This window comes from Triturus cristatus, chromosome 9, assembly GCF_964204655.1.
Source record: "Triturus cristatus chromosome 9, aTriCri1.1, whole genome shotgun sequence".
Lineage (NCBI taxonomy): Eukaryota > Metazoa > Chordata > Amphibia > Caudata > Salamandridae > Triturus > Triturus cristatus.
This window is the reverse complement of record NC_140592.1, coordinates 971585588-971610482: the sequence shown is the minus strand read 5'-3', so window position 1 is coordinate 971610482 and position 24895 is coordinate 971585588.

The window sequence follows — 24895 nt, the reverse complement described above, 5'->3', positions numbered from 1 at the left end:
AGGTGTATGTGTTTATGCTGGGGTACTGCTTGACTTGCTGAGTGTGATGTTGTCAGTGTGCTCTTTTGATTGTTGTTGTGGGTGTTCATGGTGTGTCACTCATGGCTGTGTGGGACTGTTATGTTTTGTGTGCACACACTGCTTGTTTTGCATCCAGTGCTGTGGGTGTATGTTGCCTTGTCCTGGCCTGGTGTGCATCCCCTGATGTCCTGCTGTGTTTGCTATGTGATTTATTGTCAAGTGCATCTGTTGTGTGTTGGATGTGACTGTGTTGTTCTGTGATGGTGAACTTCTTGTCTGTGTTGTGGTATGTTGTCCGTGCATTTTTGCTGACTGATGAGGTTGTGCACTCCTGTTGTGTCTGTGCTCCCATTGCCTTCCCACAGTCTGGCTGCACGGGTCATGTCTGGTCTTGTTGAGGATCTGTGTGTGTTTCTGTTCAGTTATGTGTTTGGCTGTTGATTTTGTGCAGGCATTGGTTCTGGCATCCCTGTGTGTGTGTGTGATGTTTGTGGATCCCCCCAGGGTGTGTGATTGTTTGTCTGTATATTGACTGGACATTATTGACACCCTTCTGTGTGTCTGATACTGAGGTTGTGTGCTGCAAGTGTGAGGGGGGCATGTGTGAAGAATCCTACTTGTGTTTGACAGTCATGAAGTGTGTCAATGTGCCCTGTGTCTTGTGCTGCTGGCACACTCCTGTGAAGTTGTTGTGTATATATGTGTGGCTGTTCACAGTTTGACTTCAGGGCGCTTCCTTTCATCCCTGTGCCTAAACTTGGGTTGCCTTGCTGTCTTCCTGAATTGTTGCACTGAGGTGACTGTGGTTTGAGTTCACTCACTGTGCCAGCCATGTGTGCTTTGATGGGGTGAGGGTGTTATTCTCTGTTCCTTGTCGTGCATGTGATGTACACATGCTTGTTGGTTGTCTCCTTGGCCTTCCATTTGTGTGCACCTCACTGTGGATTTCATATATGTTGTGCTCCATTGCTGGTGGCATGTGGTATGTGTATGTTGCTGCGTGTCAGTGTGGGCTATGTCTGTGTGACTTGGCAGGCTGTGTGTCCAGTAGGATGTTTGTTCATTGTATGTGTGTGTGTGTTCATTTTGTGCTTGTACTCAGCTGTCTTGCCATGAATGTGGTGTTGTTGTGGTGTGTGGGTTGCCCTGGGCCTTTGCTTCTGTGCTGTGTGTTCCTCTGCAGCCACTCCTGCTGTGGCTGTCTCCCTAGTTGTTTGTTGTGTGGTGCAGGGTGTAGATTCACCTAGCTTGGTGTTGGGCATGGAGGTGCACGGGGGGTGCACATGGCATGTCCATTCATGTGGAGGGGGCAGTGTGTGGAGTGGGGAGTTGTGGCCCTGTGTACTTTATGCCCTGCCCATGCCTGGCCCTGCCTTCTGCATTGTGCACATGTTTTCTCTTCTCTTCTCTTCACCACTGCGATGACATGACCGGGACATTACTTGGAGATCGCGGTGATGTGTGACATGGCTTGGGAGGGGTGACTTGGTGGCAGGTAGGACATGTGGGGGTACACTTGTGGATGTGTTCCCCTGTATCAGCCCATGAGTTGTGTGTTGTGGTCGTGATTGTGTTGTTGCGTACCTGCGGCAGCGCCCGTGACAGTCCATGAGTTTCTGGTGATGTATCAGGTACAGCACCAGAAAGACATGAAGAGCTGGATCCATCGCGGTCGGGAACGGGAAACAGGTTTTGCGCTCCGCTGTCGAGCTTCTGCCGTCTCTAGTTGGGCGGTTTCTCCGCTGCGGTGCGACTGGCTTTTTGAGGCATCCTGATTTGTACAGCGGACGGGATGTCATTCCGCACAACGGTGAGACTCCATTGGCTCCCAGTGCCACGGCGGCGGACATACTTCGATGGCGGTGCGCGTCGCACCACGGCGGACGGAAAATTGGCCGTGTTTGGCCATACTAATATGGCGGGCGTGAGGACTGCTGCTGGTGTGCGGAAAAAGGCATTTTTCACCACCACAGGCACCGCGGTGGTGCCACCGCCCACCATCCTAATAGACCCCTTTGTACTGCAGTTTCAGGATCTTTAACAGGCATCGTATTGCCTCAACCAAACCCCAGGTTTTCACCTAGGCCTAAATAACTAGAGTAATCCAGCCTTTACTTGAAACCTGATTTCCTCAACACTCTGTCTACGAAAACATACTCTGGACACTCTACACCATCTAACTGAATTCAATTGTTGCTAACACAAAAATTATTCCGTGACAATGCATACATCATCTGGGATGACCTCCTATCTGTTGAATGCTAATTTGTCCTAGTGATCAGGGCACTATTACCTACTACATGCTCATGGCTTCTCCTGTAGGAAATGGAAAGACATAGTTTTCCAGCCCCTTAATTGTTTAGATGGTAACCTTATCAGGACAGGCTACCTGGACTGTTTTTTCATTGCAGAAGTGATCTGCATCCCTTTGGGACATGGCTCTTAATTATTGTGACAAAATCATTCAACCGATTCTCCATCTGCATATAAGAGTCAGACACACTGTGTCATAATGCAATCCAACCTGCAGGTCTACAGACAACAGTCAAAATAAGCAACAGCTTTGCAATGCACTGGAGCTCAACCAGGTTGTGCATTGCTCAAAACAAAGCTGTGCATTGTGCATACACTGGATTGAGTGTTCTTTCATGTACTGAAACCGATTATAATCATTTCATCTGCTATTCATTTAAAGCCACCAATCACTTCCTTTTACCTCTCAATTGTACTATCCCACCCCACACTGAACAAAAAAGACTCCACAATCCATCCTGGTCAGATACAGAAACAAATGTAAAGGTGTTAAGGAGTCTAAAGCACCATCAAAGGACATCAGTATAAACCCTCTGTAGATCTTAGTCTTCACAGAGAAGCTGAGAAATGTCAAATCTAACACAACAATCACACTAAATATACTAAACACTACATCCCAGATTTACCAAGTATTTATATTGGGGTTGTTTCACATTTTTGTCGCAGCCCCAACGCAAAATCTATTTTGAGATTTAGTGACCAGTATCCCTCAGAACCTGGGAACTCTAGTGGTATGCAACAACATTTGGTTCTGAAGGGAAATGTATTTCTTTCATAACAGACATTACTTAATACACAAATATTTTCTGTAGGTCTGATGACTCAATCATGCTTTGATATGGACCATAAATTATATGACACCGACAACCAAAATTAAGAATCCTCTGGTATATTAAATGATCATTTATCATAGAGAGCTGGAAAGGATAATATTCACAATAACTTATATAATAGCACAGGACTGTTAAGGGACATACACAATGACAAAACAATCACTGAAGACATATACAAAAAATGAAAATACATTCAAATCATGGACTTAAAACATACAAAAATTACAATGATACATCAATTATTCGTTTTTGGGGTATCCCGTAGCAACAGATGCCTGTCCAAGTCAGTGTCGACGATATTCTTGGTATTCATGCAAACCAGCCAATCCTCCTGCCCCACATGTAATTATTGATAGGACACTGACATGGACAGGCATCTGTTCCTACGGGATACCCCGAAAATGAATAATTTAACCCAGGTCTCTTCAGCTGGGGTTGAATGTTTGATTTACTCAGCATTCCGTCTATCATTTGTTACCATAGCACTTAACCCACGAGAGGGCAATAATGCAATTGAAATAATCATGAAATGAGCACGGATCAATTGTTACCAAACATTTTGTAAAACTAATGGAAATATGACCCTCATAGACAATGGAAAACCACCACTATTACACTAACAGTTAATGTCACTGAGTGATATAATACATGTTCCAGAATGGATTGCAATAGTGACTACGTGACATTCAGCAAGCACTGAAAGATGTAAGTTAAGAGTCACTTTAGCAGAGGCGGCCCCCGAAGGGGGCTCGAGGGCCGGCGCCATAATGGCCGCCAGAGCCCGACAAGGAACGAACTGGTTCTCGCCAGCGGGAAGCGCCGCAGGGCGAAACGCCCTGAGGCCCCGCCCCCCCCTTCCAAGAACAATAGGAGAAGAGGAAGGGGAGATATAAGGCGACGCTCCCCCTATGGCAGCCCACTTGCATATCATGGGAGCTGCGCCAATGATTTTCGAATCGCGTTTTCCCGCGGCTGCCCTCTCCACCGTCGGGACCTAGGAAACAGCGAAAAAGGACCCCAAGCCAGGCAATAACTTTCGGGCTGGCTGTTGTCTTAGTTAGTTGAAGAGCAGGCACAGAGCTTTTTTTTTTACCACTTTAGTCAATGGTAAATAGTTGTTTGTCATAGGAGCTTTCAAGGTATGTACTGCTTTTGGGTGGAAATCCAGTAAAATTGGTTGACAAATGTAAAGTGAACCACAGAACATAACACAATAACATATGTAGTGAAACATAACCACACAATTAAAGCATGCATGGGTTTATTACAACTAAACAGTAAAAACAGAGCGCAACACAAGAACTGAAGTACGGTACAACAACATAACATTGAAATAATGAAGCACAAAAAACAACAGAACCTTCACCACCCCAATAAAAAGTCATACGACAAATAAGCAGTATGTTCTTGTCAAACAACACCAAATCCTGAATCCTGTTTCTAACTACGGTAATAAAACTGCACTGCCTTACGACTTACCACCAAGGACATGACATGGCGCCTGTCAAAAATGTGTTGTGATCGGACCCGATCAGCTAGTTTTGGACGCAGTATTTTATGTATTCACTGTTGTAATCATACCTGCTTTTGATATCTGTTCTATAAAATTTTGTTGTAGGACTCTACACATTCGTGTAGATCCCTATACGACCTTTTGAAAGTTAATATTCTTTTGAGTATGTTGCTCATTGTATGTATACATTTGTGCATAGACTTCATTTTCTTTCTATGCTGTCTGCAGTGTGAAAAACGTTTGTAAAAGCCTCTGTTACAAGACTGAAAGCATCATGCCAAAATGAATTTATCTACATCTCAACATTTTTGATTCAATGAACATTGTCGTCAGACGAAAGCTGGTTTTCATTATAGTCATAGAAAAAGGCCATTAGTAGGCAGTACATTTTAAGTTGATATAACACAAAATGTTTTCTAAAGTATATCCATACAAGCCAATGTGTTGAAATGTGGGTTAGGAGAATCTAATTTATTCTGGTATTGTAAATCAGATTTTGCAAATTACACACATATGCTCTTACAGTGCTAGAAAACTCTGGCCGGAAAGCACAAAAAGAATATATCTTTCACAAGCTTTACAATTTCATTGCCTGCTGAGAATATCATTTTGAAAGTGCTGGAAAATGTTGAAAATGATTTCCAACCAAGCTGCATGCCCTCTTTGATTACAATATTTTCGTGGGATATTGGACATGCAGCATGTTTCCTCCAAGGGCAATATTCAGAGTTGTCCTGGGAATTGTGCCTGAGAAATGCCGTGGACTGAGTTTATCCAACACAGACTCTTGAAAGTGCCAATCTAACTAAATAAATAGAGGGCAAGATGTTTAGAAGTCAGAAACACAGTGGTGATTGTTGTGGAGACCAAAGTTTAAGAAGAAAACAACATAAACCAGACTCTCGGTATCTTAAGAAGAATACTGTTTGTTCTATGTGGGAATCCCTCTGGGAATCTCAGAGTATATTTTATATCAATTTCTTTTCAATTTTTTGCCTCCACAAACTATTCAGCAGTATAACAAGCTATTTGCACCCAGTAGGATCTCAGCTGTGTTTGTAAAATCAACATCATCTCATAGATCAATGGCAAATTTGGATACATTTACCAGGTTGGTTTCAGCGCCAATGTGCCAGTGCACTGCTCTGCCTCCCCAAACTCTAACTTAAAATCGAATTAGGGCCTTATTATGACTTTGGCAGTCTTGCAGCATGCCTCCATACCTGTGCCCCGTTGCGAGACCGCCAAAGCCGTCCACAAACAAACCGCCAGATTAGGAGTTCAATCCTGGTCTAGTGGACAGTGCGTTGGCAGTCCCAAGGTGGTGCCTTCCAACGGCTCAAATCTGAGCCTTAGAAAGGCACCACAATGAGAGCGCCAAAGAACGTCCCTGCACGGCATGGACTGTGCAGTCCATACCATGAAGGAACGGGGATTTATGCTGACAGAGGGGTGCACCAAGTGGCCCCCTGCATGACCTCAATGGTTCAGAGGCAACAGGGGGCCCTGCAGGGTCCCCTTAGTTTCATCACCACCACACTGTAAACTGTGGCAGTGAGAACACTCATAACATGCTTGGTGGTGCCGCAGCGGCACTACCAGCATATTGCAGCCTCAGACCAATGCAAGACTGCTGCGGGATCTTGCATCCCAGCATTTGCAGTGGTTCTGTGGCAGTCCAACTGCCCAAATTGTAATAGGGCGGGTGGACCATCACTCTGGTGGTCCATGGACCGCCACCGTGACTACTGTGGTCCTAAGGACTGCTGTACGCAGTAGTCGTAACAAGGCACTCAGTGTCTTCTTTGCTACATTTGGTGTAATTTAAAAAAGGAACAAAAAAGCATGAATTTTCCTCCCCCGATGTACTTAAACTCCACTCTTTTGTAACAGCCACCATAAGGCTCACTCTTTGACTTAATTTTGAAAGCCAGGCATACGTGGGGCATACCTGGTACGTCAAAAGTCCTTAAAATATTGGGATAAGTCTATGTCTAAAAGGCACAAAACTGCCCACAGATTTAAAAACTAGAGTGTTTATCTCCTTTCTAAGAGTATATGCAGTGCTTTGAAAGAGTAAGTGCTGGGCCCAAAGTTATGTACAGAAGTTTGCAGCCGGCTCTATGGAAGGTTGAGATGCCACAAACATCAAGGCTGCATAGTCCTGGTTCCAACGTATGCCTCTTTTATCCACCACTAGACACTGCCTGCCTCTTTATCTCACTCTTTTGGGGTCTTTTTCATTTCTGCGTTCTTTCTATATCACTGTTTACCTTTCTTTCTCTTCCCTTTCACATCCCCTTCTGTGGGTTTCACTCTCTTGCTTTGTATCACAGTTAGTTAAGGAAAAAAAGACCCGGTCCCCAAAAATTGCCCCCCTACAACCACTGCTTCAAATTTAGCACTGCATATACATGAATCACCATCTTGGACTTGCTATTTGGTGTAGCCAGGCAGTCTTATACCGGCCAAAGAAACTGCAAAAACCATGGAAATGTGGTAGAAAAGAATGGTGGGCCCAATTCACAGAACTAACTTAAGACAAAATCCTAAACTTACTACCATTTTGGTATTCACAGAAGGCCCTTACTCATTTTGGTATTCACAGAAGGCACTTACTCATTTCGGTATTCACAGAAGTTAGGAGTCCTAACTCCATTTAGGAGTCCAAAATGGTAGTAAGTTTAGGATTTTGTCTTAAGTTAGTTCTGTGAATCGGGCCTGTTGTGTGAAACAAAATAGTAGTGTAGCGAAAATGATCAATAGAATCTTCTACTTGCTTATTGTGACTATTAAAACAAGAGGATATACCAACGCAGTGCACACGTTTTTGCAACCAAATATTCAAAGGCAGTAGAGACAAACTACTGAATATAGGTTTACATGGTGGAAAAATCTCCTTTGGACAATCGCATGAAGACTGATGAGACTAGCAAAGATGGTTGAGAATTAAGACAAACCTGCCGCAGCAGATATAACTTAGAATAATTGGATGGGTGGCTGCCAACTTAATACAAGGAGCAGTTATTTTCAGATCAACATTAAGCTCATCAGGCAATGTGAAGGCATAACTCAACCAAAAATAGACGGCACTGGACTTCCAAGAGCTGGGAATGCTGGCGTTGCTATGAACATGTCATAATATTTTGCATACGATCTCATACCTTAGCCACAAAAAATATCATAACTTCTGCATTATACTATCACAAAGCAGACCCAAGGTCCTAAACAATATGAGATACCACTGCATGTAATGAAAGTGGAAGTACTCGGATCACCAGTGCATATTGTGCACCGACACAAGCCACATTTGTTGATTTCTTACGTCAGGGCTCGAAAAGCGATTGAAATCTAAGCAGAACCACACAGTGAAGAGGTAAAACAGCAAGAGACCAAGGCCCTAATTATGAGTTGACTGAGTTTAGGTTAAAATAATCCTAAGGCTCGCAATCTGAGTTTCTCTCAAGTATCCCTACCTTTATCTGGCTGCTAAAAGTTTCAGACCCCAGAATGAAGAATACCTGTGTGGACTCAGATGGAATGGGAATCACTATAAATCTGCATGCTGTCCATTGCACTGCTATTTACCACCTGTTTTGAGTAGGTGATAAATATCAGCAGAGAGCAGTGCAGGTTGGTGGGTTTGCGGAAAGAATGGCCTTTGGGGTGACAACAGGTTGCAGACTAGCTCTGGGAATGTTGATTGGTCCAACCATCGAGTAGCACTGGGCGGATGCGGGCTGGGCTACCCATGTGATCACAGCCCTGGTCCTCTTCATCCTTGGTTTTATTAGTGTGTATCCATGACCGGTGCAACTGGGTCTTGTGTTTCTGGACCCAGTAATTTCACTCATATTTGGTATCCGCCTGCTCCAGGCAATTTGTAATGCAACATTTAAAGAGGCTTTTTATTTGAGAAATGTTGATAATGTGAGATATAGGCATACTGACAATAAAGTTTATCAGAGAGCTGTCTAACACTTAGGGGCCTATTACGATCTTGGTCAGAAACCTCTGACCTGAGGTCAAAGGCTTTCCGACTGAGATCGTCGGTTTCACTTCCGACAACCTAATTACAACATAGGCGATTGAAATTGAAACCAGACAGTCATTCTGGGTCGATTCTAACGGGCTCAAGGAGCCCGTTGGCCAGTCGGAGACCGGCCTGTAATCCCAATGGATGGTGTTTCTGCCATTGGGTTTACGATGCTCGGTTTCCCTCAAGCTTTCCATTTCGGCCTTTCCAACATGGAAAGCCTGTCGGAAAGCAAGTTTGGGGGTCCCTTTCTTTTTGTGGCCTCCGGTTAGGGACCAAAGGTGAGGTGCCTGCCATGCGGACCATGGATGAACACAATCTCATATTCAACATGTGCCGCTGTGGTAAATTTTATTTGATGTGCCTTGACAATTACGAATAGATATGGCACTAAACTATTTTGTGATCACTTTTTAGGTTTTTATCTGGTAAACAGTGCATCAAAATTGTTTTATATGTGGTTTTACTGTGTAATTTGTATATTTTATCTATTTGTATTTTAATTCTTCTTTTTTTATCAAGGAGCACTTTTATGGCTTTCAAGTCGAATAAAGTTGAATGACGACTTATGATGAAAAATATGTGGAATAATGTGGAATTAAATGAAAATTAAAAACTGGTATCTCACACTAAAAGAAATGTTTAAAAAAAACAAGTACTGCAAACAGCTAGGTGTTCAAATTAAGGTTGTTTGTGTTGTTCATATACGCTTACAGTAACATTTTTGCAGGGAGTAGCATGAAATTAAAAAATGTGGTGGAATTGGGTAGTTTTAGAAATTTCGCTTACCAAATATAATGCCAAATAACCAAAATTATGTGAGATTGCAGTCACATGACAGAAGTTTCACCCGGGCCTAAACAAAACTTGCTATGTTAATCAGGTGGTGATAAAACACAAACATTGGGACGATTAACAAACTGTATTTCATATTAAGTTAAGTAGCAGTACAGAGTACTCTACATGTTCTACAAAATGCAGTTTATAAACCTACTTGTGGGAACCTTTGCCTATGTCACTCCTATAATTTGAGTGTCAAGACCTCGCCATATGAGAGGAGATCCCTGCACATGTAGGGATACTTTTGGTAGTAAATGTAGGAGGGACCTAGGGAAGCAGCTGGGAAATAAAAAGGCTTAGGGAGAGGTAAGGAGGGGTTTATGGAAGGACATGTAAATGCATACAACTACTCAGAAAAGAGAAACACCTCTTCTCTTCACAAGCAAAACTTCTAAAGCTACTAGACCCAAAAGATCAGTAAATGTATTCCAACTCAATCTTGGAATACGTCTAGCACCAAGCATGGTCACTCACAGGCACTACAACTCAGTCTCATAGAAATGAATGGAATGTGGGACTTAATATTACACCTCAAATGAAATATTATTGAATACAGTAAATATTTTGACTTTTACATTTAATAGTAATATTATTAAAAAGTTGTTTTGTGTTAAAAAGTTATATTACACTCAAAACTAAATACTTTACAATTGTAAATAATTATCTTGTTAAAATGAAAAGAAATACAATAATTTTAACTTAACCCCTTCCATGCTGCGCAGATTCCGCCGCTGTGCTGACGGAATCTTGCGCGGGCGTGGTCATGACGGAACGGTTCCGTCATGAGCACAGCTCAACCGTGGCTCATGACGGAACCGTTCCGTCATGAGCACCGAAGGGGTTAATACAAAAAGTCATAAATATGAGTGAAGGTTTTTTCTACACTCGGAAATGGTGAATAGCAAAAAAGTGTAGATTTACAGCAATGAGCAAAAGTAAAATTACACATGAGTAAATTTACACATGTAAACTTACCTCTGTGCCTCTTACCAATTTTATTTCAAATAAACAAAAATTTCCTAATTTGTATTTAGTACTTTAAGATTCACTGAGCCTGTGAAACTTATACTTAAGTTGATACAGTTTCTTCACAGAATCACACCCTCTCTCATCTCTCAGTCGTTACAGTTGTACTTAATTCCAGCAGTTCTTCATCATTGTTATGCATTTTGTCAAGGTATTTTATTATTGTATAATAGTAGTCATGAAACTTTTATTTTGCAAATGTTCTTAAAGACGCTCTGTTTGATGGCCCTACCAAAATACTGAAGTTTTCATGGACTTTCAATGACGTTCGATTGTGCATTCACTAGCACAGGTCAGGAATTCTAGATTTCCTGTTTCTTCTCATTCTTCCATTTGATAGGTTTTTGCAGGTTTGGCATAAGTACAAGCCTTGCAGTCGTTACATCTTCTGAATTCTTTCAGGGCATCATTTAACTTTGTGGTATGCTGTTCCCTTCTAAAGTAGCTATTCCCCAGTAAATCTCTGATTGATTTTGTTTTTCTTAATGTGAAGATGGAATGTGGTTGCAATAAACCTTATTAATCAAAGTCCACTTTAATAAAGTTAGTGTCTTTGGAAAATGATTTTTATTTGCTGCTATGAATGTCATAATCATTCTTAAGTTTACTTCATTTTTCTCTTTCTCGTAGGATTTTATGGAGCATTTTGATGATATTCCCTATACGGCTCAAGCTTCTTGATCTTCCTCCAGGAGTTCATTTTGCAGGTTTGAAGTGTCCGCAACACTAATCCAAGACTCCAGTAGCTCTGGCTGACTTCTTGGGAAGTTGGAACTGCAAGACACACAATGCACCTGGCCAAAAAATTCAAAGTCCAGGTGAAGATGTTCAGCTGGTTCTTCTTAGTGGAGAAGATGAAGGTGGAGCTCTTTTAACCTGTTGTTTTCAGGATTCCACTCCTAAAACTTTTAGAGTAAGGCAAAGTCCTTTTGGTGAAGCCTAAAGTGTGTCCTTAAGAGTGCAGCCCTTTTGGTGGAGACCAGGGGCTCAGCAGGACAGTCCTTCTTCTTCTTGTTTCTTTCAGGTAGGGATCTGAGTTGCTGTGCAGCACTCCCATATTTATCCAGGCTTCTGGGCTGATAGAAAGGGGGGGTACCCCTGATCAATGGCATAGAGGATGCCACCCTCTGTGAGGGCCACTTCCCCTGGAGTGTGGCATTTTCTTGTCCAAGAAATCACTGTCACACAAAAATCTAAATGGAAAAAAATCTCTCCTTGAGCTTCAGGTCTGGCTAACCCAACCTACAGGTGTGGCTAATGTTCCCTAACACTCCCCTTCCAGTCCTTCTGCTCATTCAATTGCAGGGGCTCCCATCTGGCTGGGGCTGCAGGATGTAAGGGTGGGACTGGTTCCTGCCCTTTCTGTCTGTCTTCCTTTTTAAGACCTGTTTGGCTACCCAGCCCCCATCCTGCCTTTTGCTCTGCAGCTTCAATCTGCTTCCACCAGATGTCTCTTTGTTTCCTTGCAGGCCACTTCACACCTTATCAGAGCAGTTTGGCTCAGCCTGTCAAAGGTTGGCCAATCAAAAGAGGCTGCTCAAGAACTTGAGTAATGCACATCTGAAAAGCAAGGTCTATAACTTCTTCTCTGCCATAGTTATAATAAATCCAACCTTGGCAAGTTGTTGGATTTATTCTATCATTTTAACAATTTGAATTAATATTTTAGACCACTCTTGTCAATAGTTAGATTTTATTAATGTTTAATAAAGCCTTCTCATGTTAGCCTATTAGGCTAATGTACTACAATGGAGAAAAACTCTAATGGCTGTGTTTCTATCACCAGGGCACTTTAAACATCTTTTTATAATGCCCCTGCTTATTTCAACATGGCACCCTACCACTGGTGCACCTAGTGTAGATCTTAGGAGTGACTTATACGTAAAAATAAGGTAGTCATTGGAAGTACTTTGAATTCCAAAGTCATATTTGGACATAGTTTTACTCCAAAATCAGCCTGCAAGGCAGGGCTGGATTTTAAAATGACAGCAGGCACCAAAGCAGTGCACACCTAAGTGCATTAAATCTACTGGGTCTCTAAACCTACATGCCCTACCATATACTAGGGCAGTGGTCTTCAAATGTTTTAATGCTGCGCCCCCCGCCCAGTGGAAAAAATCATTGGGTCCCCTTGGAATTTTTTACAAATATTCTAGAAATTAGGCAATGTTTAAATATGTGGAGACTTATTTAAACATTGCAGTTAAGTTGTGTTACCATTTCAAAAATGCAATCAAATGCATGATTGTCAAATATACTATTCTGATCAGGCTGGCCTTACTAACATGCAAAAGTATCCACAGTGTGATTATTAGAAATAGAGTTCAGGTTCAGAAGAATATTTGGGGACCTTTCCCTTTTGACACAGACACTCATTTCGGATATAAATGACGAAAGATGTTAGTGATGGCCCATTACAGAGCGACTTACTGCCGCTGATTTTTTTCCGCTTAAAGCAAAGCACTGTTTTCACCATAATGCTTCTTTTCACCAGGGCCTAATGCCCCACAGGGATCACTTGAGGACCCCTTAGGGGGCCATCCCCCCAGTTTGAAGACTTCTGTACTAAGGGCCTACAGGTAGTTTGTCATACCAATTATAATTACAGCTATTACCATATACCTTTTAAACAGAGCACTGGCCTTGGGCCTGGTTAGCAGGTCCCAGGGCACAGTCAGAGTGATTAACCACCAGTATCATCAAAACAAAATGGGAGTGATCAGGGCAAAAAAGGTTGGCTTTATCGCACAGCCTTCCTCAGACAAAAGGTATGGACTCAGTTTCTTCTGGGACCAGACCACAACAAAGGCTTCCCTCTCAATGGCATCCATCTTTGTTCTCCAAGAGGTGAGTAGTTGCCTGCCAATGAAAGCAACTGGCTTATCTAGGCCCTCCTCATTTACTTGTGCCAACATTGTTCCAATCATTTGTTCTGAAGCATCTGTCTAAACCACAAATTCCTTTGTGTAGTCAGGGGCCAGTAACACTGGAGCTGAACACATAGCCTCCTTCAGTGTGTCAAAGGCCTTATGACACTCTAGATGCCAAATTACCTTTTTGGGCAGTTTTTTGTTGGTGAGTTCTGTCAGCGGAGTGACAATGGTCCTATAGTTTTGAACTAACCTGCAATCAATCAGGGGTTGTAAAGCATGGCTATTCACCTGTGAGGGTCTCAAGGCGCCGAGAGGGGGAAAGGGGAAGGGGCTGCTGATCGATCAGGGTTCTGGGGTTCAGTTGAAGAGCCATGTCTTTAGATCCTTCCTGAATTGCGTCAGCAACAAGGATTGCCTGAGGTGGAGGGCAGGGTGTTCCAGGTCTTTGCGGAGAGGTAGGAAAAGGATCTTCCTCCAATTCTGGTCATGCAGATCCATGGGACATTGGCCAGGGCCAGAATGGTGGAGTGGAGGTGTCTGGTGGGTACGTGGAATGAGAGGCAGTGGTTCAGGTATGCTGCTCATGCATCGTGTATGGCTTTGTGGGTGTGTGTGAGGAGCTTAAGTGATTATTTTGTTTACTGGGAGCCAGTGGAGTTCTTGAAGGTGTTTGGTGATGTGGCTGTGGTGGGCGATGTTGAGGACTAGTCTGGCTGTGGCATTTTGAGCGTTCTGTAGATCTGAGTATGTTGTCTGTGGTGAGTGAGGTTCAGTTGAGCAGGATCTGTTCGGGTGCAACATGGTTGGCTCGGTGGTGTCAGGCATGGTGGGCGATTCTTGTGTTTCGAAGCTGTCACAGTTCTGCTGGATCTTGTGGTGGAAGAAGGTGCCAAGTTTGTTGCAGAGGGCTTGGTGGGGTGGAAGATCTGTGGTCTCCCTGTTGGGCCTGGCAAACACTTTGACGATGGTGAAGAGTTCTTTGCTGTTGTGTCCATAGGCATTGATTAAGTCTTAGAGGGCTGTTTTCTTTGTGGTTTTGAGGAGGAGGTGGTGTGCGTTTATTGCAGCTTTGAAGGTTACATTGTCTTCCGGGGTATTGTTGTTCCTCCATTTCTTCTCGATGGGGCCCTGATCTCATCAGACAAAGGCCTACTTTCACCACTACCTTTCCCCAAGGTTGTACTCAACCACCTTTGATAGCTCTCTATTGAAGTGGAAGACCTACCTTCTCAATAGAAGTAGAGATAGAAGAGAATTCCTAATACCCACTAGATGGAGTCAGAGCCCTCATCACTACATAGAAACAGTAGAAATCACCTATAACAACCACTAGGCTACTATGGTGTATAATTCATTACTGCCAAGTGGCCTACTTCATGTGTGACCTTCAAACAGTTCTGTGTTTTAGCTAACTGCTTTTTTAATTTTTTGTACCAGTTACAAACATTCAGAGAACCCCCTAGCACGTTCTATCTATACATCCAAACATCCACACTGTGTGCAAACACCATCTGCAGTCCCTTACGCATACCATATGCATTCATCTTCTGAAGTATGTGTGAGTGACGAGAAACAACTGTTCATTTTACATTTAATTTATAATTCATTACAGTTTTTAATGTGCTTTCTAAATATCAAGACAGCAAAGACTATCGTCCCTGGCGTTAAGCACAGGTTAATTTAATGAGTTTTTGAGGTTCGCCCTATCAAAGATTGTGGCTGTTTCTTGAGTATGGTTTCACACTCCTCAATTAACAACCTATTTTCTCACATATGCTATAATGTAGCCCAGGTACCCTTCTCTGTGATTAAGTAGCAAAAGAACCAAACTAGCATTTCTGCTGCATTATATTAAAATTGGTCCACTGATCAGCTACTGTTTACTTGTGGAGTGCTCAATACCAGTTGAAAGCTTAATTCTGATTACTATCCCTGCTTGTATAATACCGCACTGAAAAACTAAAAATAAATCCAATGTGTGTTTACTTTTGCCAGAAATAGGGTTTTTGTTAAGGTTAGCTTTATTCCAGGGTCTGATAGCTATTACAATATGAGAAGAGTATCAAACTGCCATGATTTTTAGCTCCCCTACATTCCCTCCAACTTAACATCTGTGGAAACAACAAATCTATCTGCGCACATTTAGGGGCCGATTCCAATTCCGGCCGCAAAACGAACCGACCGACATGGACCCGGACCAAACACCGACCGACACGGACCAGCGCCTTACGACCTGTGCAGTACGATACAGCGCGAGTGAATTACAACCAACACGTACGGAATACAAGCCGTACAACCGAGCCAGAGGGAAAATAGTGATCCGGCCGGAAAACCGACGCGATTTTCACCGACCGACACAAACCCGGAATGAACCCGACCGACCCGTACCCGCGATGTACGATTAGCGCAGTACGATGCAATGCGTGTAAAACCGGACCGACTCACACGGAGACCAAGCCGCACGACCGACACGCACAGAAAACCCGGCACACAAGCAATAGAGACCGCCGTGAACGACGCGTACCAAATACAGAAGACAGGCAGCGTGAACGAGGTGGAGAAGCCCGCACGAGATAACAGCAGCGTCCGTTTCCGTCACATGTACGTCTCCTTCATGCCTACAAAACACAAAGGAAAAAAGGCAAAAAAAGGACCAAACAAGCAATGAATAAGCCAATAAATACCCCCCCCAAAAAATGTGACAAAGACACACCCACAACTCCAACTATATAAAGGACTACAATCAATACCATCATCTCTTGTAAACAGGAGACACAGCCAGCAGCAAACACCAGTACACAGCAACCACAGACACACTCAAAACTCACCCATCACACAACTCACACACCATCATCACCTCATACAAAAGCACACACACATGCACACAGCAAAACCAACACCAAACCAACATCACTTGCACCCTCACACACACATCCCCCACCACCACCACCCATCACCATGCCTCCAAAGAAGAATCCAAAGTTCACAGATAGTGAGTTAGAAGTGCTGGTAGACGAGATCATCAGAGTAGAGCCACATTTGTTTGGTACATTGGTTCAAAGGACCCCCATCTCACAGAAAACCAAGATGTGGGCAAGGATTGTGGACAAGGTGAACGCACAAGCACCAACGTTGCACACAAAGGACGATATCCAGAACCGGTGGTATGACGTGTGCAGGAGGGTCAAGAAACTCATCGAGAAAGATCACGCCTTGAATCAGCGCACCGGCGGTGGCCCTCTTGCCAAACCAGTCTACTTCAGGACCTGGGAGGAGAAGGTGCAGAACAAAAGGAAGTGGGAAAACCCACTGAGTACCTCGCACTGTTCACTGTGCGGGACAAAACCCCTAAATATGTGTAGTCAAAATACAGGTTTCAAACACATATATCATTAATTGTAAACCAATAGTCTAGTGTTAATTAACAAACAATTTAAACCTTAAATATAAAGCAAGACCAAAGATATTTCATTGTCACATGTATATTGTTGGTTTCACAATATATTGTACAGTAAACAAAAACATCTTGTGTACATTATACAATTTTTCATTAAGGAAAAAAATGAATCAAGCGAATTGCTTTTATCTTCATAGATGTTGAAGCCCAATGCATTTCGGGATTTGAAGTATCCCTTCGTCAGGGGCAATCTAGAATGAAAACACAAACAGTAGTATTTCTCTAAATGAAGAATAATCAGTTTCCTAATACAAGTCTATCTGATGGTGCATGGGTAGGAATACATTTGCTTGGACAATGCATGCTGTGCGATGGTAATGTTAATGGGTAAGTGTACTGGAAAAATGGATGATGTGAACCAAGTCGATAGTCTGTTCAAGATTCACCGTGAAAGAGTCCAGAGATTAAGATGGGGCTTGTCAATTGGTAGTCAATGTGCACCATTCGTATCAAAGTCGAGTTAGCAAGTGCAGTAAAGAAAGCTGTAATGTTTTCCAAATCTCGTGATAGGGGGGCGGTGACCAAAGGTGAAACAATCGTATCGACGTGGAGTTAGCATGTGCAGTAAAAAAGACTGTGATATTTTCCATAATCAGGGGGTGGTGATCAAAGGTAACCAACCAGTGAAAAATACCTGAATGAAGTGATAAATGTTAATGAACCGATGAAAAGAGTGCGGCATGTACACCTCAGTGTAGTCATATAGTGATCTCAGGGAATCGAGGCGTGATGAGGAAGAATATAAATGGTAGGCTCACCTATTGTATCCATATTGTGGGATGGTACAAGTTAAAAATAGTGAACCAGTAATGGGCTCGGGCGCAAGTTCTCGGAATTCTATAAAAGAAAACAGTGGTATAACGTGACGAAATCCTTCCTGCAAGGTGTGACCCAAGTGAACCCACCTCAATATAAACTATTACCTGCTGTCTCGGTGAGACTAACAGAGGGACGATTCGTGATAAGTTGGTCGGCAGAACGCTGTCCCGTAGTAAAGATTTTGTGAATGGACGACCTGGGCAGGCCGTGCTCGTCAAATGTCTAAAATGACCAAAAGTATAATGAGGCGCATATTCACGTAGCATATGGCAGTGTCTAAATGAGGGTTACGGAGTAACCATAACGTGCCTGAAACGATGGAGGTGAACAGGATTCCTACGGCAGTGAACTGGTGGTGGCGAAGTGCCGGCGATTATCGCGAGAAGACGCGGAATGACGGAACCAGTTGACGGGGCGTGTTATAATGATACGTCCATGAAAGTAGAAATGGGACTGAGAGAAGGTGCAGGACATCCTACCACCAGAGAGCGTCAATGGCCTAACAGGCATCCCAGAGCCTGGTGAGTACACAAACAACATACCCAAGATTGTGTGGCAAGGGGACAGTGAAACCATGCACCCCAAGCAAAGCTGCACTAACCAATAGATAATCAACCCAAGATGTGTATGCCAGTCACACAAACACAATACCTGCCATCTCATAGTGACTGGGGACTGTGTCATGACATGCACCAACCTACAAACAAATAGAGCAAGCCAGTGGCACTAAGCCAAATACACCCAGCCAAACAGTTTGACACCACAAACACACCACCTCACAGTGAAACTGACTGTCAGGAAGGAATAGTGGGGATGCAGGTGAAGTGAGTGTAGCCAAAAGCATGATGGGGTCTGTAGTCACAGATAATGCACACCTGTCAGGTGCGTTTACAGTCTTCAACTAACACGGGAGCAGAATGATGCTAATTTCCCAATGCCCCCATCGGAACATTCCCGCGAAAATATGTATAACTCTCAACGGGTAAGTGTCAACGGGGGAAAGGGGAATTGGACAGAGAAGAGACAGCCCTGGATATCTTCGTCGTTGTAGAGAAACGATTCTGCAACAATTAACATTTGTTCACTACTCAATTTTTTAAGCCTTAACTTACTGTATCTGAGGTAATAAATTAGCTTGTCTTACCAGGAGGTATTCAGGGCCAAACCTCTCTTCTATTTCTCAGTTGCTTGAGTGTGTAACAACTGACTTGCTCTGGCTCTTGCTAACCCTTTCTTCTTCTTCTTTTCTTACAGGAGTGAAGGTGGTGTCGGGTCTTGGAAATAGAATTTAAAAGGTGAGTATCGAGAATCTTATCTGTCATGTATACTACACTGTTGCTATGTAACTGTTAACTTACTTCATCTTCTAGCCGTGAGCATATTGTACTTTTATCGTTGAACTTCAGCATTCAGGAGGAGATAACTGTAAGCTAGGCGTAAATGGACTTCCTAGTTTTGTAACCCAATTCTCTGTAATGTCTGAGGTACTGTTCCCTACTTAGATACTATGGTAGACTACTCGGAAGCTCCTAGGCTGAATGCACTAACGGTCTTTTGACCCAAAAGGAATTAAACAAGGACAGTGCGAGGTTGGGTTCGCGTTGTTCTGGTTTAATCTATGAATTCTCTGAGAGAGTCTTATTCCTCCTGCGGAATAAACTTGTCAGCGGACTCCGAACTACTCATTGTCCTTCTTAACTAGAGTTCGGACTTCCCTACTTTCTGTCAGGAAGAAATTCTTCATACCTTTCTAATTACAAATCAAGATACACTAACCTGAGTATGTATGGTGACCGTCGAAGGTTAACACGACGAAAATCCTCGACTCGACCTACCCTAACTTCCACGACGGTGAGGTGAGTGTTGCCTCGATAATTTCTCTGGTGAAGTGCGCTCGAGAACGTTGACAGGCGTGCCTCACCTGCTGCGTTAGAATTCAATAAAGACTAGAACGCTGACCCATGAATGCGTCAGCGGCCATATTGGAAATCCAGCGGCGCCAACAAATACGCCAACTGAGAGCCCCATAAATTCCCTCACTCGGTTTAACCGAGAAGATGGTATTAACAGTGGTGGGTTCCGAATTACGCGGAGGAAACCTCCCGTGAACCCTGACAGTACCCCCTCTCAACGGGGTTTCCTCCAAGCGAGGTTTATTAGGATACTTGGCATGAAAGGCCTGGATCAAACGTGGCGCGTGGACATCCAAGCTTTTCTCCCAGGATCGTTCTTCAGGTCCAAAACCTTTCCAATCAATGAGATAAAAAAGGCGATTGCGACTCCATTTTGAGTCCAAAATTCTCTTTGCTTCATATTCAGGGTCTCCATCAACAATAATGGGAGCAGGAGCAGATTTTTGACGTAAGGTTGGTTGCACCTTTTTAGTAGGGAAACATGAAAAACCGGGTGAATTTTAGTAGTAGCTGGTAATGTCAAGCGATAGGTGACAGAATTTATGATTTTTTCAATAGGGAAAGGACCCATAAAGCGTGGTTGGAATTTACGGGTGCCCTTAAGGCGTAAATTCTTTGTAGACAACCAAACGCGGTCTCCTACATTAAGGATGGGCGTAGGTCGTCTTTTCCGATCAGCACCATGTTTATAAGACGCCTTAGCAGCGGCCAAATTTCGTGTAGCCGATTGGTGGATGTTAACTAGGCGTTGGGCAAAATCCTGAACTACAGGGACTTCGATGTTAGGCAAATGAATATGTGAATTAGGATGCCTGTCAGAAGTTATAAAAAAGGGGGAGTACCCAGTGGAAACGTTTTGAGCATTATTGTGAGCAAATTCAGCAGACCACAAGTAATCAGGCCAATCTGCTTCCTCATCAAGCAAATAAAGCCGCAGATATTGTTCTAACTCTTGGTTTGTGCGTTCAGTTTGTCCATCCGTTTCTGGATGGAAACTAGTGGAATAGCGGTGGTCGATACCTAAACCTTTTACGTAAGCTTTCCAACATCGAGATAGGAATTGGGACCCCCTGTCAGTGATTAACACCTTAGGAATGCCATGAAGGCGAATGACATGTTGGTTAAAGAACTGTGATAATTGTAGTGATGTTGGTGTGCCTTTAATAGGTACAAAATGTGTCATTTTACTGAAAGTATCTACACAGACTAGGATAGTGTCAAAGCCATGAGAGGATGGTAGATCGACAATTAAGTCTAAAGATACTGTGTGCCAGGGATATGGGGGGGTTGGTAAAGGTTGTAAAAGGCCTTTTGGTGCTTGCCTGTCCGATTTTCCCCGAGTGCAAATCTCACATCCCAAAACATATTGTCGAATGTCACTGGTCATGTGTGGCCACCAGAAACTTCGTTTAACTAATTCATCTGTCTTGTGGACACCTTTATGACCTGCTAGAGGGTGATCATGACATTCACGTAAGGCTTTAGTTTGAAGGTCTGTGGTAGGTAGGAATAGTGCCTGTCCGTGATAGGGTAATCCATTCTGGACAGTTCGTAAAGGGTCTTCAGCGGCCCAGTCGTGGATAAGAGCAGTGGTCATGTGTTCTCGAATTTGATCTTCAAAAGGTTCCAAGGAAATGGTTCCAATGATTCTGTCTGCCGGAATTATTTGCTGATTTTCGACCCTGATACTCTGATGGTCAGTATCCAATCTGGACAAGGCGTCCGCCTTCCCATTTTGGGAACCAGGCCTGTATGTGATGACAAAGTCGAATTCCGCAAAATGGAGGGACCATCGAAGCTGGCGTGGTGTAAGAGTTCTTGCAGAACGTAAACACTTCAGATTTCTGTGGTCCGTGAATATCGTCACAGTATGCTTAGCACCCATCAGATAATGCCTCCATTCTTTAAAAGCATCCTTAATGGCTAAAAGCTCCTTCTCAGTGATGGTGTAGTTGCATTCCGCTGGGTTGAGTTTACGAGAACGATACGCCACAGGATGCAGCTGGCCGGTGTTTTTGTGCCTTTGAGATAAAATGCCTCCTATAGCAAAGTCGGAGGCATCAGTCTCTAGATAAAATGGCTCCGTGGGGTCAGCATGTAGAAGAATAGGTGCCGAAGTGAAACTTTTCTTTAATAAGGTGAATGCTTGCTCAGCTTCCTCTGACCAATTAAAAGGAACTCCTTTTCTCAATAATCTGGTTAAAGGTAGAATCTTTTGAAAAAAACCATGGATAAATCTCCTATAGAAGTTAGCCAAGCCTATAAAACTCTGGACTTCCTTGATGGTGGTTGGAGATTGCCAGTCCGCAACTGCCTTTACCTTGTGTTCATCCATGGTGATTCCAGAAGGTGACAACACGAATCCCAGGAACTCTACCGTGGTGGTGTTGAACAAACATTTTTCTAGCTTCACATAACAGGAATTTTCTCTGAGACGTTGTAAAACAGCTCGGACCTGTCCGTGATGTTCCTCTTCAGACTTTGAATAAATCAAGATGTCATCTATGTATACGATCACACATAGATCAATGAAGTCTTTCAGAACATCGTTTATGAAGTACTGAAATGCCGCTGGCGCATTGCATAGGCCGTACGGCATCACCTGATATTCGTAAAGACCGTATTTAGTTCTGAAGGCTGTCTTCCATTCATCACCTTCTCGCACTCTGATTAGGTGATAGGCTCCCCGAAGATCAAGACGGGTGTAAATCTTGGCTTCTTTAACTTGGTCAATCAACACAGAGATCAGGGGTAAAGGGTAACGATTCTTTGTTGTTATTCTATCGATTGCTCGAAAGTCTATGCAGGTTCGAAGATCTCCTCCTTTCTTGGGCACGAAGAAGAGAGGAGAGGATACTGGTGACTGGGAAGGTCTAATGAAACCGTTGTCCAGATTTTTCGCTAAGTATTCCTTTAGATGAAGATTCTCCTTTTCAGTGAGGGCGTAAACTCGACCACATGGTAAATTCGCCCCCGGTTCCAGGTCTATCTTGCAGTCATAAGACCGATGCGGAGGTAATCTTTCTGCTTCAGCTTCGTCAAAAACATCCTTGAAATCCTGAAGGTTTTCAGGAATTTCAGTAGTTTGAATTACGCATACTGTCTGTCCATTGTCACAAAGTTGCGCGGCCACACTTTTTTCGGCTAGTGTGTCTGGTTCAGAGAAACAATGTTTGGCACAATATTCTGAATCTAAGGCTATGGTTCTGGCCCCCCAATCAATTGACGGATTGTGTTCTGTGAGCCATGGAATTTCTAAAATGAATTGAAATTGAGGAGCATCTATTAGATCAAATTGCATTAGTTCTTGATGGCCCTCCTTGGTAATTATCTGTACAGATTCCGTGTGGCTGGTTATTGGTCCTGAAGTTAAGTCTGACCCATCAACTGCCTTAACCCTTTCGCTCTTCTCCTTTTTGATTGCCAGTAAACCTATATGAACTGCAAATTTTTGATCGCAAAAATTACCAGTTGCCCCGGAGTCTATCATGATTGCGATTTCCTTCAGGATCACTGTTCGAAATTTCAAGGTAACGGCTAAGGTCAGGTGAGGTGTGGAGATTTGTAAGGTGTTCGCCAGTTGATGATACACTGGAGTTGTGTCTTTAATTGCATCCACCAGTCCAACTCCGCCTACTGGTGGTGCTGAGAGTTTTCCTTCTCCTTGTTTTGTATTTTAGGTCTCTTCAGACAGGCCTTAACAAAGTGACCACTTCCTCCACAGTACATACATAGCTTATTCAGACGTCTTTTTTCTTTTTCTTCCTTCGACAATGGGCCTCTAATGGCACCTATCTGCATAGGTTCCTCTCCAGTGGTTTGCTCAACAGTTCGTGTTGATTCTGACTTGATTCGATCAAACCGAGGGACATTTGATTTAAAATCCCTTCTTCTTTCTCCATTTCTTTCATTTAGGCGATAATCAATCTCTAACACCGGGTCTATTAAGGCTGAGATTTCAGAGGGTCGATTTGGAACCTGAGACAGGGCATCTTTTAGTTCATCTTTCAATCCCCTGTAAAACACTGCTGCTCTTTTACTCATTGGCCAATTCGTCTCCACTACCAACTTATTGAATTGAGCCAAATAAGCTACCAATTCTCTATTACCCTGACGAAGCTCTAGTAATTCATTATCCATGGCCTGTGAAGCTTTTCTCCTATCGAATATACGAAGAAATTCTTTCTTAAAGTCTTCGAGATTGTAAAGAATTGGATCATCTTGTGTTACTAAGGGCATCGACCAGGAGGCAGCGTCCCCACTAAGATAAGATAGAATGAACGCTACCCGAGATTGAGCATCAGGGAAAATCGCAGGTCGGCACATAAAATGTAGGGAGCACTGAGTCAGAAAAATCTGGGCCTTTTGGGTGTCTCCATTAAATCGCTCCGGAGGAGCAAGGGGAATTACTGGGGACAAGGAGTGCACAACCTGAGTGGTACCCAAGGGTACAGAGCTAGAACTTATGTTTTGTCCTAGAGTTTCAAAAGTTGTGGATTTTACACTTGTTCCAGAAATGGTCTCCCTTCCCTTAATACCCAGTATTTCCTGTCTTAAGATTTGATTCTCCTCTCTAACAGCGCCTAGATCCCTCTGTATATTTCCAAGTATTTCACTCAAATTTTTTAGATCTAACCCTTCCGCCATTCTGCTCGGGTGTTGATGACAACGTGGGCACTTCACTCTGTCAGGTGCGTTTACAGTCTTCAACTAACACGGGAGCAGAATGATGCTAATTTCCCAATGCCCCCATCGGAACGTTCCCGCGAAAATATGTATAACTCTCAACGGGTAAGTGTCAACGGGGGAAAGGGGAATTGGACAGAGAAGAGACAGCCCTGGATATCTTCGTCGTTGTAGAGAAACGATTCTGCAACAATTAACATTTGTTCACTACTCAATTCTTTAAGCCTTAACTTACTGTATCTGAGGTAATAAATTAGCTTGTCTTACCAGGAGGTATTCAGGGCCAGACCTCTCTTCTATTTCTCAGTTGCTTGAGTGTGTAACAACTGACTTGCTCTGGCTCTTGCTAACCCTTTCTTCTTCTTCTTTTCTTACAGGAGTGAAGGTGGTGTCGGGTCTTGGAAATAGAATTTAAAAGGTGAGTATCGTGAATCTTATCTGTCATGTATACTACACTGTTGCTATGTAACTGTTAACTTACTTCATCTTCTAGCCGTGAGCATATTGTACTTTTATCGTTGAACTTCAGCATTCAGGAGGAGATAACTGTAAGCTAGGCATAAAT